Genomic DNA, 20,282 nt, shown 5'->3' with positions numbered 1-20,282 from the left:
GTTATATCAGATGTTTCATTTTCATGGTGTTTGTTTCTTCATCACTTGTTAGTTGTCATGGTTACTAAGCAATTTGTGCGCTTGCTTCTTGTTCAGTTTATCACGAGTGTGTATTTAAGCCCTCAGTTCTTTCTGTGCATTGTTTGATGACGTCTTTGTGTTATGTGAAGCCGTTGCACTTGAGATTTGGGTTTTTTCTTTTGTAGATTACTTGTTTTATTTTTTTTGTTAAATAAAATTAGAAGTCTGCTGCAGCGATCTCTCTCCTCACTGCCTTTATCCTCCTCATTCACTAAACCTGACTATAATATAATTTATTATGTTTTTTTATAATTTTATATCCAGCTCTTTGGAATACTCGATTCTGATTTGTCATTCGCTGCAGTCAGCAGTCTGATATTTCCTAAAAGAAAACCCTTCAGGTGGCCATGGAGGAGACGGTCTGGCCACTTTGGCAGAGGCTGTATAGTCGCGCCCCCATGGCGTGAAAATCAGGCATGGCGTGAAGGTCAGGCTGATCAGGCATGGCGTGAATGTCAGGCTGATCAGGCATGACGTGAAGATCAAATTTGACGTGAAGATCTGAGTGATCAGGCATGACGTGAAGACCAGGTTTGACGCGAAGATCCAACTGATCAGGCATGACGTGAAGATCAGGTTTGACGTGAAGATCAGGCTGATCAGGCATGACGTGAAGATCAGGCTCGGCAAGACTGACGTGAAGAAGATCAGGCTTGGTCGACAGGAAGTGAAGCCACTCAGGCTCAGTAGACCAGATGTGAAGAATCACAGGTTCTATGTCAACGTCTATTAAGTTCATTTTTTCCGGACCTTAGAGAGGACAGGAACAGAGGATTCAAGAGGGACGATCTCGGCAGGAAGAGATTCAGGACGGGAGGTCTCAGCAGGATGAGACTCAGGACGGGAAGTCTCGGTAGCACGAGACTCTGGACGGGTGGTCTCAGTAGGATGAGGCTCAGGACGGGAAGTCTCGGTGGAATGAGACTCAGGACGGGTAATCTCAGCAGGATGAGACTCAGGACGGGAAGTCTCGGTGGGACGAGACTCAGGACGGGTGGTCTCAGCAGGATGAGACTCAGGACGGGAGGTCTCGGCAGGACGAGACTCTGGGCTTGGGATGAAGACAGGAGGTGTGACTTGAAGATCAGGCTGGACAGGCGTGACGTGAAGATCAGGCGGTGAATAGGCGTAGTGAGGAATGAAGCTCTCCAGACAAATGGAGAGCGCCTCTCTCCAGTCCAGACCGGCGAGATCTGGGAACTCCCTCGGATCGACGAAGTGAGCCCCCATCCGGTAACAGGCCTTGATAGCTTCATCATTTAAGTTGCTGGTGACGGCGAGATCATAAAACCCCTCCATATATACAAACAGATCGCGCCTACCTTGAACCACCGCCGCAATCTGTCCAGCGAGGTCCCAACACTCCGTGGGGTTCTGCATTGGTCTTCCGTTCATCTTTGAGGTCGGTTATTCTGTAACGTTTAGGTACTCAGATGAAAACGAAGGTCCAGTAGATGTAAACAAAAAGGAGATTTATTCCAAAACAAGATATATTGCTAACATGCGAAACAGTATGTATAAGGCACAAACAGGTGCACTAACCACAAACAATAACCGACCTTGGACACAGACATAAGAGGAACTTAAATACACAGAGGAATAAAGAGGACAACAGCTGAAGACGATGAGTGGTGATCATGATTGCTGGCAGGTGCGGGTAATGGTGAAGGAGGTGCAGGTGTGGGCCAAGGAGGGTGCTGGGAACTGTAGTGCAGACGGGGAATAACATAAGACAGTGACGATGACAGTGACAGTGACTAAGATAATGACAAGGACAACTAGGTGGTGACGGTGACAATGATATTTATTCTGATATTTCTAATATGTCTTCCATAGTAACGCTGTGTAAAACCAGTGTTTCACTAGAGACATTTTACTCCATTGACCTCCATTCATATGAATTTGAACACAGCAGACTTTATTCTGAAAGGTTTTGTGAACTCTGGCCAATAAAAGATCTAAACATCACACCTCTTGGCTAAATACAAATAACAAAATCCTCTATAAAGTTCTGTATTTCAAATTTTGAATGTATTTAAATTTTTTATCATAAAAATACAAGTCCTAGGACATTACATAATTTCCTGTTCGGTGTTGTGTCTAAAGTGATTTTGCAAGTTGTGGCTTAAAGTCTGCATGAAACGGAAGTTGCATATCCAAGTGAAATGGCTTCTCAAAAGTGAGAAAATGTTAGGTGGGACTTGATTTTGTCTTGGAATTGATAGTTGGATCATTGTCATTTGCTGGATCATTGAAGTTAATGGTTTTGAACAAAGAGGGCACATGAATTAAAAAAAATGATGTGCTCGGATAAATCACTGATAACAAACACTACAACATTCCATAAAAAAACTGAAAAAGAAAAACAAACAAACTGGTGACTAATTGAAAACCGCAACTGCTTTCCTGCCTCTCATATAAAAACATAATTTTGGATTTTGGATTGTATTGACAATGACCTGTCAGGGTCTATTTTGTGGACGGTCTAACTGGATCGCTTACTTATTATAGTCCTAAAGTTAACCTCACATCTTAATCAAACAAAATCTAAATCATTATTTTATTCTTAATTTATCTTAATTTATTAATTGTCTAAAATCTAATGTAATAATTTAAAATCTTATTAAAGGTGCATATACTAGTTCAACTCAACCTTCAGGGGTATTGATGGACTATATTTAAACTATAGTTATCTTGGATGAAAACAATGATTTATCATATTTTCCATTTAATTGCATTTAATAATTGTTGAGGAGAAAAACATGTTTTCCTGCATTATCACCTTTCCAATATTATGGATTGCTCAGTTCACACACATTCGTGTGACACATGCAGATGAAGAACATGATTCACGATTAGCATGAAAGAAGAGTGACTTGTCTCTCATAAGTCGTGAAACACTCGAGTGGCTGTTAGAGAAAAGTTACAAAAAAATGTCTCTATAGCTATGAGAGCAATAGACAGCAAATTACAAATATCCGACTTACTAATGTCATGCAACACCAATATACTTATATTGATCTTGCCTTCGCACCGAACCCTGATAACAGACAAGTTATAATAAACATATTTACCTTCAAATAATTATCTCTCTGCTTGAACACACAAACACGCAATTGGATAGATCCAGCAATATATCAAAGAGGGGTCTGGTGATGAAATTCCAGCTTGATGATGAATCTCTCATGGTTGTATATCTGGGGAAATAATACAACCGAATTTAGTCTGATGAAAAAGCTTGATACACTCCACAATCTAATGATTTAATAATAAAATATATATAATGTGCAAATGCAAAGGGCTTCAAAAGCTCAGATTCATTTCTGTTGTTTAAAATGCTAGATGATGCACCATTAAAACAAAACAATAGCAGGTAACTAATTAATCATAAAGCTTCATTACAACTGAATGATAAGCTCCATTGACGGACATTATTTCTCATTTAAATCATGAAAAGCAAAATACATGAAAACAGAAAAAAACATGATAAAACACAATCCAAGTGTTTCAATTTCTTTGAAGGAAAGCAACATTTTAAGGAAAGTACACGTTATAACTGAAGGACCATGTATCATATATCATTAGACATATACAGTTCAGTCCAGTATATAGCTATTTTCAGTTTATGGAGCTGTAAGATAGATGTGTCACATCTTTTCAAGTATTATGGGGTCTGCTCGTCGATACCAATCCAACACGCCAAAAATGGCTGAATTAGAGAATCTTTCTCTGGTTCTTCAAAGGTATTCTAACAATTTTCAAGACCAGCAACTTTAAAGTCTATAAAAATTGATTTGTTTGCCATGGGAGCAGACCCATTTAGACTCTTTGGGGCGTGAAATCTTTGTGAGAAATGGGTTTATCAATCAGAAACACGAAGAGATAGAAAGAAATAGAGGTTTGAGTTAAATATAGACATTGTTTGATGTACCGAATCCCTGCAGTATAAAACAAAGAAAAGAAATACTGCAACTCCACAGAGGTAGGTCTGTCCACACTTATGAAATCCAGTAGAAGAGGTTTCCTTAGCAGGGCTAATTATCAGAAATTATTCTGGCGTAGGCTAGAGTGCACTTTTATTACATCTACAATAAAAATTGGAAATATATACGTTTCATTCAAATAGAAATATTTTAAATAACATTATTATAAAATACATCCCCAGGACACATGCTCTCTATTTTTTAACATGTTGAAATTGCACATCAGGTTTAGGCATCCTTATGACCCGGAGCTCTGAATTCTCATTCCATCCATCATGTTAAAGAAGAAACCGAAAGATGTGAACAGATAGCACATTGCAGACAACTGAAGCTGAAAATATAATTACATTTGATTGTCTTGCTATTTATAACTAATTTAAATTGTGAAGGTAAAAAACGAGACAATGTTTTGATCTACCGTGTGTCATTGAGGTGGCATACAGTAGAGGCTACACTTGAATATACAGGTCCTTTAGCATATTGTGATTAAAGTTCATTATTTTCCATAATGTAATGATAAAAATTAAACTTTCATATATGTTAGATTCATTGCACACCAACTGAAATATTTCAGGTCTTTTATTGTTTTAATACTGATGATTTTGGCATACAGCTCATGAAAACACAAAATTCCTATCTCAAAAAATTAGCATATTTCATCCGACCAATAAAAGAAGTGTTTTTAATACAAAAAAAGACAACCTTCAAATAATTATGTTCACTTATGCACTCAATACTTGGTCGGGAATCCTTTTGCAGAAATAACTTCTTCAGTGCGGCGTGGCATGGAGGCAATCAGCCTGTGGCACTGCTGAGGTGTTATAGAGGCCCAGGATGCTTTGATAGCGGCCTTAAGCTCATCCAGAGTGTTGGGTCTTGCGTCTCTCAACTTTCTCTTCACAATATCCCACAGATTCTCTATGGGGTTCAGGTCAGGAGAGTTGGCAGGCCAATTGAGCACAGTAATACCATGGTCAGTAAACCATTTACCAGTGGTTTTGGCACTGTGAGCAGGTGCCAGGTCGTGCTGAAAAATGAAATCATCTCCATAAAGCTTTTCAGCAGATGGAAGCATGAAGTGCTCCAAAATCTCCTGATAGTTAGCTGCATTGACCCTACCCTTGATAAAACACAGTGGACCAACACCAGCAGCTGACATGGCACCCCAGACCATCACTGACTGTGGGTACTTGACACTGGACTTCAGGCATTTTGGCATTTCCTTCTCCCCAGTCTTCCTCCAGACTCTGGCACCTTGATTTCCGAATGACATGCAAAATTTGCTTTCATCCAAAAAAAGTACTTTGGACCACTGAGCAACAGTCCAGGTCAGGCGCTTCTGCCGCTGTTTCTGGTTCAAAAGTGGCTTGACCTGGGGGATGCGGCACCTGTAGCCCATTTCCTGCACACGCCTGTGCACGGTGGCTCTGGATGTTTCTACTCCAGACTCAGTCCACTGCTTCCGCAGGTCCCCCAAGGTCTGGAATCGGTCCTTCTCCACAATCTTCCTCAGGGTCCGGTCACCTCTTCTCGTTGTGCAGCGTTTTTTGCCACACTTTTTCCTTCCCACAGACTTCCCACTGAGGTGCCTTGATACAGCACTCTGGGAACAGCCTATTTGTTCAGAAATTTCTTTCTGTGTCTTACCCTCTTGCTTGAGGGTGTCAATGATGGCCTTCTGGACAGCAGTCAGGTCGGCAGTCTTACCCATGATTGCGGTGTTGAGTAATGAAACAGGCTGTGAGTTTTTAAAAGGAATCTCAGGAATCTTTTGCAGGTGTTTAGAGTTAATTAGTTGATTCAGATGATTAGGTTAATAGCTCGTTTAGAGACCCTTTTCATGATATGCTAATTTTTTGAGATAGGAATTTGGGGTTTTCATGAGCTGTATGTCAAAATCATCAGTATTAAAACAATAAAAGACCTGAAATATTTCAGTTGGTGTGCAATGAATCTAAAATATATGAAAGTTAAATTTTTATCATTACATTATGGAAAATAATTAACTTTATCACAATATGCTAATTTTTTGAGAAGGACCTGTAGTTGCTGAGTGAATCTATTTTTGCTATACTGTATACCATCACCCTAATCTCAATCAGGGTGACAGTATCAAATTATCAAATTTAAACAAGGGCATTACTAAATATAACAAAATCACTCTAATTTATTCTAAAGTACAGGAAGTCAAATCAGTGAAGCATTTTTGTGAATTTGTGAATAGCATAGGTCTATCCCTAAATTTAACCCTCATTGTTGCATTGTACAAAACATAAAATCCTTACAAATTGCCATGGCCACTGTTGGAAAGAACCAATTCATAGAATGAATCGAATTTTCAGCTACATATGAATGAGAGGACCCCTTACAGAAATTAAGCATAGCGTCAGTTCTGGCAGGTCACGTTAGTCAAGTTCGCATCAGCTGACTCTCAGCTGATCCACGTCTACCTATAGGAATAAGAGGCCTATCACTGCATACATATATAAGCTCCATCAGTATTATCAGCGTAGGTGGCCCTGACAGAATAAAAATATATGGGAATATAGGCCTACTGCAAAATATAAAGCGATATATTACATAATACATTTCCATAAATAGGAAACAAGTGCTTATATTTTTCAATATACTGCAATATATGGATTGACCATATATGGCTATATGAAATATTTATAAATAAAGACAAAAATAGCAAATTGTTTATCAAAGTGTTATCCCTTTATTGTGTACATATATTCCATGTACATGTTCCCATATAAATGTGAATGTATGTGCATTGTGCACACATATAAATACATTCATGGAATGAGTTACAACAGATTTCTAGTTCCCATCATCATGCTTTGCCCCTGACTATTAAAGGAGAGCAAATGTTAAAATTGAGTGTTATTTAATGTGTTTTGCTCAATATTAATATATGGGGAGATCTGTTAATGTTTAATGTTCTATTATTTTGGAATTTAAACGTTTTTCTTGTATGTCTGAGTTTTTGGGGTTACCGTTGTGCTGAAGAGTAGAGCCTGTGGTTCGGTTGACGATTGGCCAAAATCAATTAAGACTTTAATTACTTCATTTTAAAAGTAATGGTTGTACACCCCTCAGCACAGTGATAGTCACTGGGCCGAATACTTTAGTTCATGTAGGTGTGCTTGTGTGTATGTTAACTGCTTTGGAAATGGTAAATAATTTAAAAAATATAAGAAATATATTACATTATCTGTGTGTGTTGCTGCATGAGTAAATATGTCTGGAATATATTACAAATGCAGTACCATATCTGATCACATATACATCTATAATTATGAAGTGTATTACTGAATATAATATTACATACATTATGATATATTAGTAAATATATTGTCACATATTTTTCAATATATGAAAAGCGGCAATTCCTTATGTATTATTCAATATATTGTAATATATAAACACAATATATTATTCTGTAGATTTTTAAATATACTGTTAAACCATTTAATATAATCATCATTCATATTTAGGGAAATATATTTCTTTTCGTAAGGGACCATTAGGACAATCCGATTCACTAGAATGAATCTGACCTTCCAACACTGACTACGTTTACATGCAGCCAATAACCCGTTCAAAATCGGAATATTAGCAATAACCCGGTCGCGCACGGCCATGTAAACACCGGCAAAAACCCAAATATGCTCATATCCCGGATTTTAAAAACCCGGATATGATACCTGGGGTACCCCTTTTCTAACCCGAATTTTTGGTCATGTAAACGCGTATCGGCATATCCCCATAGTGATTTGTGTTCTGCGCATGTTCTATTCGCAAGGAATCTTGCTCTTTTGAGTAGAGGAACTTCTCGGCGCATACAAAAACCTGCGTCAGTATACCGGAAGTAAACATGGCGAGACGCAGCACAGCGTACTTTTGGAGCAAGGTCAGTACCAGCCCCAAAGCGCAAACAAAGGTGATCATTATCCGCATGCTGCTGTTGTTGTTGTCTTTGGATACAGGAAGAAGAATAGGAAATGACGCATATGGCGTCTTGAGGTTGTCCGTACGTCTAGACCGTGCGTCACCGTTTACATTGGGATATTGCAATTCCATGTGGAGAAACTCTCTGCTCACGCATGTAAACGGGTTATTCCTAATGTTTCAGAAACCCGAATAGTGACCTTACCCCGACCATAACCCGAATATTGGCTGCATGTAAACGTAGTCACTGTCTGCTTGTTAAGTCTGACGTTACATGTCAATGGTTTAGGGTGCAAATGCTCTATCAGATGCCAAAGGCAAACAGATATGCTTTTTAAAAATCATGATCCTAACTTTTATCTCCATTCTGTAATCTCAGATGGCCAGTCAGTGATTCATCTTTAATTAATCATTAAAATATTGCTGTCCGGAATGGTGTGAGCCCAGAGACTGCAGTGTACAGAGTGAGTTTTTAAAAGCTTAGCTTAAATGTGTGATATGAATAAATAGTGTTCATAAACGGCTGTTGAGAGAGTATTCTCAATTGAAACGAGTAGAGGCTTGATTCCGGAAACAGTTGGCTATTCCTTATGTCACAACTTAACAAGCAGATAAGGGAGAGAGGGGCCATTTAGGTATTAAGAGTAGGCTATACAATGAAAACATGTTTTAGCATTTGGTTGCGCTAATGCTAGCCATTGTATAAAGTAGCTTGTTACTGAAAAAGTTATATTATGACAGACTATTATGAAAATAGCTAGTTTCATACTACTGAAAAATGTAGCATCTCTGCTTTTAGATTCTCCCCGACTCTGTATTCCACGATATACAGTCGGAACTGCCCATTTCATATTGTTTTAACCTTCATTAACCATTAATACATACAACAGATAAGATTCCAAGTCATTTAACTAATATATGAACATATAGCATGGTTCAGCGGCATTAGTGCTCAGTTGGTTCTCAGACATTGCTCTGAACATTGTGTGGGTGTGTGTGTGTGTGTGTGTGTGTGTGTGTGTGTGTGTGTGTGTGTGTGTGTGTGTGTGTGTGTGTGTGTGTGTGTGTGTGTGTGTGTGTGTGTGTGTGTGTGTGTGTGTGTGTGTGTGTGTGTGTGTGTGGTGTGTGTGTGTGTGGTGGAGGTGGGGGTTGCTAAAGCGATTTGATGAATCACATGTCTTCATTTTCCATCTTGAATTTCAACCCATAAATCTTCTGATCTCTGTCGCCAGTAATTGTTGCTTCATACCAGTGTCCCAAACCTCAGCCCCTGAACTAAAAACCCAATTACTCTTGCATGAAAGCCAGAGTAATTAGCCTTGACTGATAGGTTACCATACCATTATGCTCCTAATTAGGTCCCTATCAGACCCAATAATATATAATATTGTACTTCAGACTCTACATAATCAACACGGATGACATAACTCAGTGCATAATCATCTGTCTGCAGGAGAGATAAAGCTGTTAACTGATGCTAATGTACTTTTTAAGCAGCTTGGTGTTGACAGGGATTTCCTGTACTGTAAATGGCAACAATTTACTAAGCATATATTTGACATGTGACTGACGTGCCATATAGCACCAAATTCGAGGAAGATGGTTGTGTCTGTATCGAAGGGCAAAGAGGACACCGGTGCTACCTAGATATAACAAAAATATGTTTTAAGAATGTTTTGCATGTATGCAGTTGTTTAAAAATATTTCTGAATGTTAAAAATGTCCAGGTTTAAAATGTTTTAATGTTTTTAAGGAAGCATTCAATGTGGTAATTTTTCAAACATTATGGAACATTCTTCAACTCTTGGTGACTAGTAAAAAACTGCGAGCAAAATAAACTCTCAGCTGGCTGGCTTTTAAAAAAATGTGGCACTCCCATTGAAAACAATTAGGGAAAGATACGCTAGCCTATAAAAAATGCTTTGGTGGACACAGCCTTATAGAGAATTCCTTACCAGAATGTTAGCCAAAGTTCTGAGAACGTACCCTGTTTGCTGGGTAACAACCAGTTCTACAATTGCTAACAGCATTGTGTGCTTTGTGGGCACTTAGCAAAATGAGCCCAGGCTAATGTATCTCAAACGTACCCGCCTGGGACACACAAAGTCACTGTCAGACAGATAGCTTTATTAGCACAAAATTGCAGAAAGGAGAAAATTGATTTAAATTAGGGTTAATAGAACTTGCAGAGAAATCTAAAGCAGCATCCATTAAGTGTCTTTAATTCTCCTTTCATTTTCTCTCTAATCCACCTCCTGGCCTCCAGCCTCTACCCACTGACATGGAGGATAATGAGTACTGGCAGGTGTTAATTGCACCGTCCATTTTACAAAGACCTCATCCTCCAGCCTTGACCATTAGCTCCTCTCTATGAGTGCGAGATAAGGCCTGACTGATTGTGTTTTGGGCTGACGTCTTGTTGGCCACAGAGAAAACAGTATTTTGTCTTTCATGTATCCCTCAGGGTTTCTTTACATGGCAGATTTCAGGCTAATTAATATAATTACCGAGCCATTGACCATAAGTTAGACACAAGACTCCCCTCTGTTAATGAAATACACACGCTGTGTGGAAGCTGAAGAGTCGGACCGGGAACCGCGCTCCAGGAAGATGCTGCTGATGTGATTTTCTATCTTTTTTTCCCATATGGCACAACATTCTGTTTGGAATCTTCTTAAACATCATCACCATCTGTTTTCAAAGAAGAAAAACAGTTGAGTTGCAATTTATACACTACTGTTCAAAAGTTAGAAGTCAGAAAAAAAGGGAAAAAATAAATTAATAATTTTATTCAGAAAGTATACATTTAATTAAAACATTTATAAAAGAGTTATATTACAAATATATACTGTCCCACTGAACTCTCTATTCATCAAATAATCCTAAAAAAAAATGTATCTTGGTTTCCACAAAAAATATTAAGCAGCACAAGTGTTTTCAATATTTATATTTAATAAAAATAAATTATTTCCTTGATCATCATTTCAACAATTTCTGAAGGATCATGTGACATTGAAGACTGCAATGGCTGCCTAATTGATCTTTGCCATCATTAAAATACATTTTAAAATATATTAACATAAAACTGTTGTTATAATATTTCACAATTTTACAGTTTTTACCGTTTTAGATCAAATAAATGCAGCCTTGGTGAGCGTAAGAGACTTTTAAAAACATGGAAAAATTCTTATCGACTTTTTTAATCTTAATAATCACAATGACACATTTTTTTTATTAAAATGTGTAATATTGTAAAAATAGTTTAAAAAAGATTATGTGTATTTCCATTTGTAAGACATGCCTTTTTCCTCGCAGGATGTTCCTAGCAAAAAGTGTTCCCCCGAATCCAGTGTGCGGATCTTTGAGAGCAGATATGATTACTCTGGGATGTGAAGAATAATGCGGGGGAACAATAACACAATTCTCTCTAAGGTCTTGAGAAAGCTCTCCACAATCTGGTTCAACCATATGGCTGTACTATATCAAATGAGATATTGCTTTTGAAACACAAATATCTCTACTGCTTCTTAACTAATTCTATTTGGCTTTGCCGCTACATACCATTATCACAGAATATTCACAGAGCAGGGCCGGAGTGGCTAATCAGAGAGGAGTGGAGACAATTCCCGATAGGCTGTGCCTCATTTGGGTGTGATGTAATGTAATGTGATAACCAGCAATGACGATAGAATAAAGACGATTCTCTACAGAAAGTACAATAAGAACATTTTGTGATTTATTAATATATGATCATTGCCCAATGTATCATAGTAGGCCATGCATTTGGCAAGCCATGCTTGCAGGCTGGCTTTAAGTTCCTTGAAAAAATTAAAAAGTATTGTTTTAAAAGACATATAGGATTAATGTGTAGGAAATTGTTCTGTTTATATATACCAATGAGCCGAAACATAATGACCACCTGCCTAATATGCTACCAAAACAGTGCCGACTTGCCAATGCAATGGACTCTACAAGACCCCTGAAGGTGTCCTGTGGTATCTGGCAACAAGATGTAAGCAGCAGATCCTTCAAGTCCTGTTGGTTGCGAGGTGGAGCCATTGTGGACCACAGTCGTTGGTCCAGTAATACCACAGATGCTCAATTGGATTGAGATCTGGGGAATTCATATGTCAGGGCAACACCTTGAACTCTTCCTCAAATCATTCCTGACCAATGTGGCAGGTTGCACCAGGAAACACCATTGTGATGAAGGGGGTTTGCAACAACGTTTAGGTAGGTGGCATGTGTCAAATTTATGTCCGCATGAATAGCCAGATCCAGTGTTTTGCCCAGAGCATCACACTCCCTCCTACAGCTTGTCGTCGTCTCACAGGGCATCCTGGAGCCATCACTTCCACAGGTATACGGCACACACGTACAAAGTCGTCCACAGGATGTAAAAGAAAACGGGACTCATTGGACCAGGTGACCTTCTTCCACTGCTCGACAGGGGTCATTATAGGCACTCTGGTAGGTCTGCCCCATAAAAGCAGCAATGTGTGATGCGCTGTGTGACAACTCCTATAACCATCATTAAAATGTTGTTTGACTTGTGCCACAGTAGACCTTCTATTGGCTCGGACTAGACAGGATAGTCTTCGTTGCCTTCGTGAATCGATGAGCCTTGGGTACCCAATACCCTGTTGCCGGTTTGTGCCTCTTCAGTTCATTGTTGGTAAATTCTCACCACTGCTGACCAGGAGCAACTAACACGCCTTGCCGTTTCAGAGATACTCTGACCCAGTCGCCTTGCCATAAAAATTTGGCCCTTATTAAAATCACTCAGATCTTCCTGATTCCTGCCCATTTCTCCTGTATCCAACTCAATGATTATGAAAACTGATTGTTTGCTTACCATCTTACAGAGAAAATTAAGCACCCATTTTCTGTTGTTTGAGCTACAGCAAGAACAAGCATCTTCAATCCTGGAGGGCCACTGTCCGGCAGATTTTAGCTCCAACCCTGATAAAAACTCAGCTGCCAGTGGCTTTCTAGAAATCCTGAAGAAGTTAGGTGTGTTAGACTTGAAGCGGCGCTGCGCAGACCAATCCATGTATGATATTAAAACACCGCAAGAGAAATATTCGAAAGCATACGGAGCCGTCTGCTCTCTGATAGCTCTTGTGGGACTTGATGTCATACACCTACAACCCTGCACAGCACCGCTTCAAGTTGACCACACCTATTGATTAGCTTCAGGTGTGTTTGAACATTGATTTTCCCCAATAGCCCCTGCTGGTAGGTACTCTAACTATACTTTTAAAATGGCACAAAAAACTATGTATTTTCACAAATAAATTTAAAGATAAAAATCCAAGCATTATATAAATGAACACATAAATTGCTCATTTTATTTTATTGTATTCTATTGACATTGTATTTTTGGAGGCTTGCAGTGTTGTAAGTCCAAGTGTGAAATTTACTTACATATTTCCCTGTCCACTGTCATTTGTCATGTGATCAGTCACATGCCATATATTCCTGTAATTCAGTGCCATAAGCAAGATGGCATCCTCCATCCGGAGAACCTTGTGCCAACTGACTGCCATTGAGATGAATGACAAAGCTTACAGATACGATTACATTTTCTCCAGATATTATAGACCTCCTTGGTAATATTTCACCAGGAATTCTGCACAATTTTGCACGTCAAATTTACTTGACTTCAAGTGTGATTACAGAAGCATATAAGGTCTAAAAAATCTTGGTAGGTCTCATGATAGGGCTGTCTTTAAGTTTCCTTTATCACTAAATATTCTGGGGATTTTTTAATACATTTAATGTCTGTGTATACAATACAAATTAATCTAAAAATACTTTTATGTTTAGGGAATAAAATATTAAAAACATTTGATTTGGATAATATTGCAGGCTGATATAAACAGGCCTATCAACAGTGATTCATGTTATGAAAACTACAACCATGCCACAGATTGAGGGGATCTTAGATTTTGAAATGAGTCGCGTGAAATATGTCAGATAAGAATATTTAGCACATATCAGTGGTGTTGGACATCCTTCAAATGAGACTTTTTATCACAATGAGCTTCCCACTCAACTTTCAGTCCTCTGCTCAGTCTGTTAGATTAAAATTCAGTTGCTGATGTAGCTCCTTTTGAAGCTCATCTCAATTTGAATTTCATTTTCATGTCTTAACCTTGCAGTCTTAATCAAAACTGTGCTTTATAAGACACATCAGTGAATGAGTGAGCAGGAATCAGTGGCCAGCAGTAAATGTTCAAGTCTCTTCTGATCCACTCAAAGGTCAGTCAAAATCACACCCCAGGCTTTCAAACCTCATAAAAGCAACCAGTTGTTAAAAATATGAGATTATTAAGATGATAATGAATACTTATATTTACTGACAGTGATTTTTAATAAACTCCCAGGAAAAGTGATGGATATTCTGGTTGCAAAAATTGGTTGTTTTGGGATTTTTTTTTTGCTCTCAATTTTTTGCTCTCAATCAAGAACTCGTGGATTACTAATACATTTATATATATATATATATATATATATGTATATATTATAGTTAGTTTATATTATATATCTCATCTCAATCATGGGCCATTTAGAACTTAAATAAGCTTAGAAATGACCTCATTAGTCTTACAGGGGCAAAAAAAGATGATATCAAAACGAACGAGGGACATTTCCCATTACAAGTGCATCATCTTTGACAGTAATCTATTCCCTCTTCTTGGGTACTAAGAAACCAAGGCCTGCTGTGGCCTCATTGACAGTAGTGTAAATGAGTTATAGATCCATTTCCTCCCTCTACACAAGATCACTGCCAGGTAATTGGGAGGCCAGATCATGAAGAAAGAAAGAAAAATCATTGGCTCTCGCAAACCGGACAGCTCTGTCCCTTCCCCCCTCGTCTCTGAGAGTAATATAGATATTATTTCAGCCTCTGCCCCATTTTCCTTTCTATGAAATTATGATGTCCTCCACCCAGTGTTAAGGGGAGAATTGGATGCAATATGAAAGCTTTATTGATGTAGACAATTACTGTTTGGGCACTACATAGGTCAGGTGGGGAGGAGCTGGGGGGTGTCTTTGTGATTCAAAGCAACCTGGGACTAGTAGGGGAAAGATAAATAATCTGCTAAATAATGTTAGCATCTGACAGATACACAACAGAGATATGTAACAGTACACAGAGTGTGTTCAAATAATGATTGGGTGTTTCTTGTCGAGTATAAACTTACTCTTACTAGTTTATTTTAAAAGTTTTTTTTTTCTTTTAGGTAGGGCTGGCGATATGGCAAAAAAAAATCACAATATTTTTCCAATATCATATGATATTGTTATTTATCACAATATTAATTTACCACTAATGGGTAAGGAAATGCTTTCCACATATTTGTTAGACCTTGAGAATGAATGTAAACATGGAAATTGGTTGTTCACAATTGAACTCCACAGAGTATAGCTATACCTTTTTTTTTTCCTTTTAATTTTTTTATCTGAAGAAAAGTATCTCTTCATATAAAGCGATTTATAACCGCTCAATTCATATGGATTAGTTTTACAATCTCTTTATGAACTTTTTGAGGAGTCAAAGTTGTATTTGGGTGGACTGTCAATGGAGGGACAGAAATCGCTTAAATTTCATTAAAAATATCTTTATTTGTGTTCCGTAGATGTCTTACAGGTTTGGAGCAACATGAAGGTGAGTAAATGATGACAAAATTTTCAGCAATTCGTAAATATTTGATGTTTTGGTGAATTGGTAGCCATTTGGTATCAGTTTGTGTGATCTCATATGCACATTTTTTTTACGGCCTGCTTTCGCCTCAGTGTCAGGTATGTTTAGGGGTGGACATTCATGCTTACTTTTCAAATAATTGTATATATTATTGAAAAAAACTAGGTTGGATTTTCATTGAACAAAATTAAGTTTTAGTCACGATACTTTGGACTCTTGCTCATTCCAATGGACATCTCACATCTAATTGTAGCAGTTTTATTAGTTACTGGAAACAAACAGAACATTTAATGATGTCATTACTCAAAACTCGCCCTACAGTGCACTAACCTTGAATATGTTCATTACAAGTACATTCACATAAAATGCATTTTATGGAGGGGTGGAAAAAGAAAATGTATGCTGCAAGCCATCATTCTGTGTTTTCATCTTACATATTTCTCTGAAATGAGCTTCATGGCATTTGACTGTGAACGTTTTGAAGGACCCATGCTGCATTCTCTGATGGCTGATCTAATATTGTAGGGGGAAAGTGAGCCTGCAGGGCCAGAGCTAACAGACAGAGGTTCAGCTCCCACGTGTAATGAGAAGTGACCGTATGTGTGTGTGGGTATCTGTTACAAAGCTCTAATTGGATGTTTGATATACCCTGACCTCCTGACAACGCACACCTCTTCAGGTGAAGAGCACAGGAGGTGCATGCAGCAACATGCTAGACCAAAGTTAAAGGTCTTGTTAAACAAAGGTGGGTATGTTTGGGCCTTTTTTCCCCCCCCAACTACCACATGAGGTAATGTTCTAATTGGATTTCTTCTGGAAAATTCCGCTCTCAGATTTCTGCCACAGACAGCGTGACCTTTTTGGTCTTAAAAATGTGCATTGTCCTTTCATTGAAGGAGGAGGGTGCTTAATTCACATACAGACATGAGGTAAATTGCTCCTTTTGTTTGTTCCATGTCCACTTTTGAAGCTACAGAATATTAGGTTTCAGATTTATGAGTTGTAATAAAGAATGGAGTGCTTACTTTCAATATGAAGGGCCAGTATTGTAAGGTTTGTTGTTCAGGCAGACTACTTTTGTTCAAACAGAGTTCATTCTCATACAAAGGCTATACTTCTTTCATGAACTGACAATGTAAGAAGACTATTTAATTTGTGTAAATAAGATAATTGTATTGCTAAAATATTACCACAATCAAAATTGAATAATACTTTTAAGTATACAACAGTTAATTCCAGTCCACAAATGTAATGAGGACTTCAATGGTCTGTGTTTGCTCATTCTAGACAAATTGTCCATCTGTGTATTAGCTGTCAGGATTTTTCAGTGTCTTTATCTACAGGTTACATCGTTACATCGACAAATGATTTTTAATGGAATATTGCAATATTTTACTTCCCCTCCTTCTTTCTGCCACATCTCGTATTCTCTGATGATGTGTTTACTGGCATGAGGGCGAGACAACCTGTCACTTACATGAGATCACCACAAAAGCAAGCCACAACAATCACATCGAGTCCTGCGCCTACATTTCTTCTTGTTCGAGAAGCTGTTTCAGTCGGATATATGTCTCACAATAGGGAAGAAAGGTCCATCGCAACTTCCATCTCATGCCGCTTCAAAAGCACTCAGCCGATTTGTTCAAAGCAGTTTCAAAACAGGAATTAATTGCTGTGCTTGGAGATGCGCAACAAAGATTACGTGGTTTCGTTTGGAACTAATTTTGTATGTCAGATACTCAATATTAACTTCTTGTTTATTTCACTTTTTTATAAATGTTAATTGTTTGTTGATTATTTATGTGTTATGAAAAGAAAATGTATTTCTCTATATATGAATGATCAATGTATGAAATGCTTCAACAGTATATTTGAAAATATACAGAATAATGTATTGTGTTCATATTTTACAATATATTGAATAAAACAAGGAATTGCTGCTTTTCAAATATTGAAAAATATGTGACAATATATTTACTAATATATCATAATGTATGTGATTTTATATACAGTAATACACTTCATAATATATAGATGTATATGTGATCAGATATGGTACTGCATGTGTAATATTGCATATATATTTACTCATGCAGCATAAACACACATATATAGAGAAAAACATAATGTAATATATTTTTTATATATTTTTTTAAATATTTATATTAGAAATGTTTCATATTTTCAAGCTAGCTAACAAAAGCCATTAAAGTATTCAGCCAGGAGACTATCACTGTCCTGAGGGGTGCACAACCATTACTTTTAAAGGGATAGTTCACCCAAAAATGAAAATTCTGTCAGTATTTACTCACCCTCATGTTGTTCCAACCCCGTAAGACCTTCATTCATCTTCGGAACACGAATTAAGATATTTTTGATGAAATCTGAGAGCTGGATCACTCCTCCATTCTAGTCCATAGGCTTCTTGAGGGATTGAAACTTGCCGGCCTCGAAAAGTTATTAAATACATCATTAAAATAGTCCAAGTGACTACAGTGGCTCAATATTAAGTTTATCAAGTGACGAGAATACTTTTTGTGCGCAAAAACAAACATAAATAACGACTTTATTTCAACTATTCATTTCCTTCTCTTTGGGCCTCTAGTCAGTTAAACTAGTGTAATTCCGTAGAGGTACGTCACACGTAGGCTCACTATTGGCCGACACTGGTGATGTGGGTGATGCGTGTGACGTACAACAACAGATCATACGCTGTTAAACTAGTAACCTGACTCGAGGCCTAGAGAGAAGGAAATGTATAGTTGAAATAAAGTCGTTATTTTTGGGGGGGTTTTGCACACAAAAAGTGTTCTCGTCGTTTGATAAATTTAAGATTGAGCCACTGTAGTCCCTTGGACTATTTTAACGATGTCTTTAATAACTTTTCGAGGCCGGCAAGTTTCAATCCCTCAAGAAGCCTATGGACTAGTATGGAGGAGTGATCCAGCTCTCAGATTTCATCAAAAATATCTTAATTCGTGTTCCGAAGATGAACGAAGGTCTTACGGGGTTGGAACAACATGAGGGTGAGTAAATACTGACAGAATTTTAATTTTTGGGTGAACTATCCTATAAAATATAATAATCATAGTCTTAATGGAGTTTTGGCCAATCGTCAGCCGAACCACAGGCTCTACTCTTCAGCACAACTGTAACCCCAAAAACTCAGACATACCAGAAAACCTTTTAAATTCCAAAATAATAGAACATTAAACACTAACAGATCTCCCACCCATATTAATATTGAGCAAAACACATTAAATAACACTTAATTTTAACATGTGCTATCATTTAACAGTCAGAAGCAAAGCATGCTGGAAACTAGAAATCTGTTGTAACTCATTCAGTGAATGTGTGTGTATATATAGGCTATGTCTGAACATCCACAGTTATATGAGAACATGTATGTGCAATATATATGTACACAATAAAGGATAACACTTTGTGAATATTACATGTAATGCTATTTTTGTCTTCATTTATAAATATTTTATATGTATTAATATACAGTATAGCCATACATGTCAATGTATATATTGCAGTATATTGAAAAATATAAGCACTATATGGAAATGTATTATGTAAAATATCACATTTTGCAGTATATTCCCATATATTTTTGTTCTGTAAGGGTATACCACGGATATTTCTTATAGGCCTATCTATGATTGGGATTTATGTAAACTGTTCTCTTGAATGCCTAAGACAAATTAGGGATGAGTGCTTATCAAACAAGAAAAAATGTATGCCCCAGGACACAATTGATTGGATCGTTGTGGTTGATAAATACTGCAATATTCCGTAAAAAAAATAAGAGTTGTCATTATTTTGTGGTGACATTAAGTGTCACCCTATACAATATTGTTCATGTGTGTCAGTCTTTTGTTCTTTTTAGAGTGCATGTGCATCATTCATCATGGTGTATACAAACAATTCAAAATTGAAGGTCAAGATTTTATATGTCAAATGATTAAATAATATATTCATTAATTCTGCTCAACTGAATAAATAGATGAATCACCCTCTGTGTAAATGAGTGTAATTATAAAATCAGTGCTTAAAGGAATTGATTATGACAGCTATACATATTGTTCAGACAAATTCTGATCATTTGGCCATTAAAAATCTATCTTCCGAAAGGCACCTAACTCCTAAAAGTTATCATCATGCTTTGTTTTTGAGAAAACTGACACTCTTTAAAATAATAATTTACATGTATGACTTTCTGCTCTGGAAAAAAAAAGGATGGTGCCAGTACTTTTTTATTTATATTTTATATTTACTTTATTTCACATTTATGTAATTATGTAAACTTTCTTTTAATACAAATGCCTTTTAAATCCTTATGTCAGAAGTTGCAAAGAATAGAAGCTTGTTTCTGCCACAGAATAAAAAAGTATAAAGGTAATTGCAACTTTTTATCTCACAATTCTAAGTTTATATCTGAAAATTTGAGTTTTTGTAAGTTTCTATCTCGCAATTTGGACTTTATTTCTTACAATTACAAGTTTATTACTCGCAATTCTGGGGCTGGTTGCATAAACCGCTGAGAC

The 20,282-nt window shown here is 37.3% G+C and overlaps 1 protein-coding gene across 1 annotated transcript in view; it reads left to right on the top strand.

Annotated features, from left to right (window-relative positions):
• shisa9a (shisa family member 9a) overlaps positions 1-20,282 on the top strand; it is a 736,130-nt gene that overhangs the window by 74,867 nt on the left and 640,981 nt on the right. The gene's annotated exons all lie outside the window — the stretch shown is intronic.

Source organism: Siphateles boraxobius, unplaced genomic scaffold (genome assembly GCF_051911475.1).
Source record: "Siphateles boraxobius isolate OS27281-9 unplaced genomic scaffold, OSU_SipBor_1 46, whole genome shotgun sequence".
In the NCBI taxonomy this organism is placed as follows: Eukaryota; Metazoa; Chordata; class Actinopteri; order Cypriniformes; family Leuciscidae; genus Siphateles; species Siphateles boraxobius.
The sequence above is the reverse complement of the archived record's forward strand: the minus strand, read 5'-3'. Positions and strand labels throughout refer to the sequence as shown.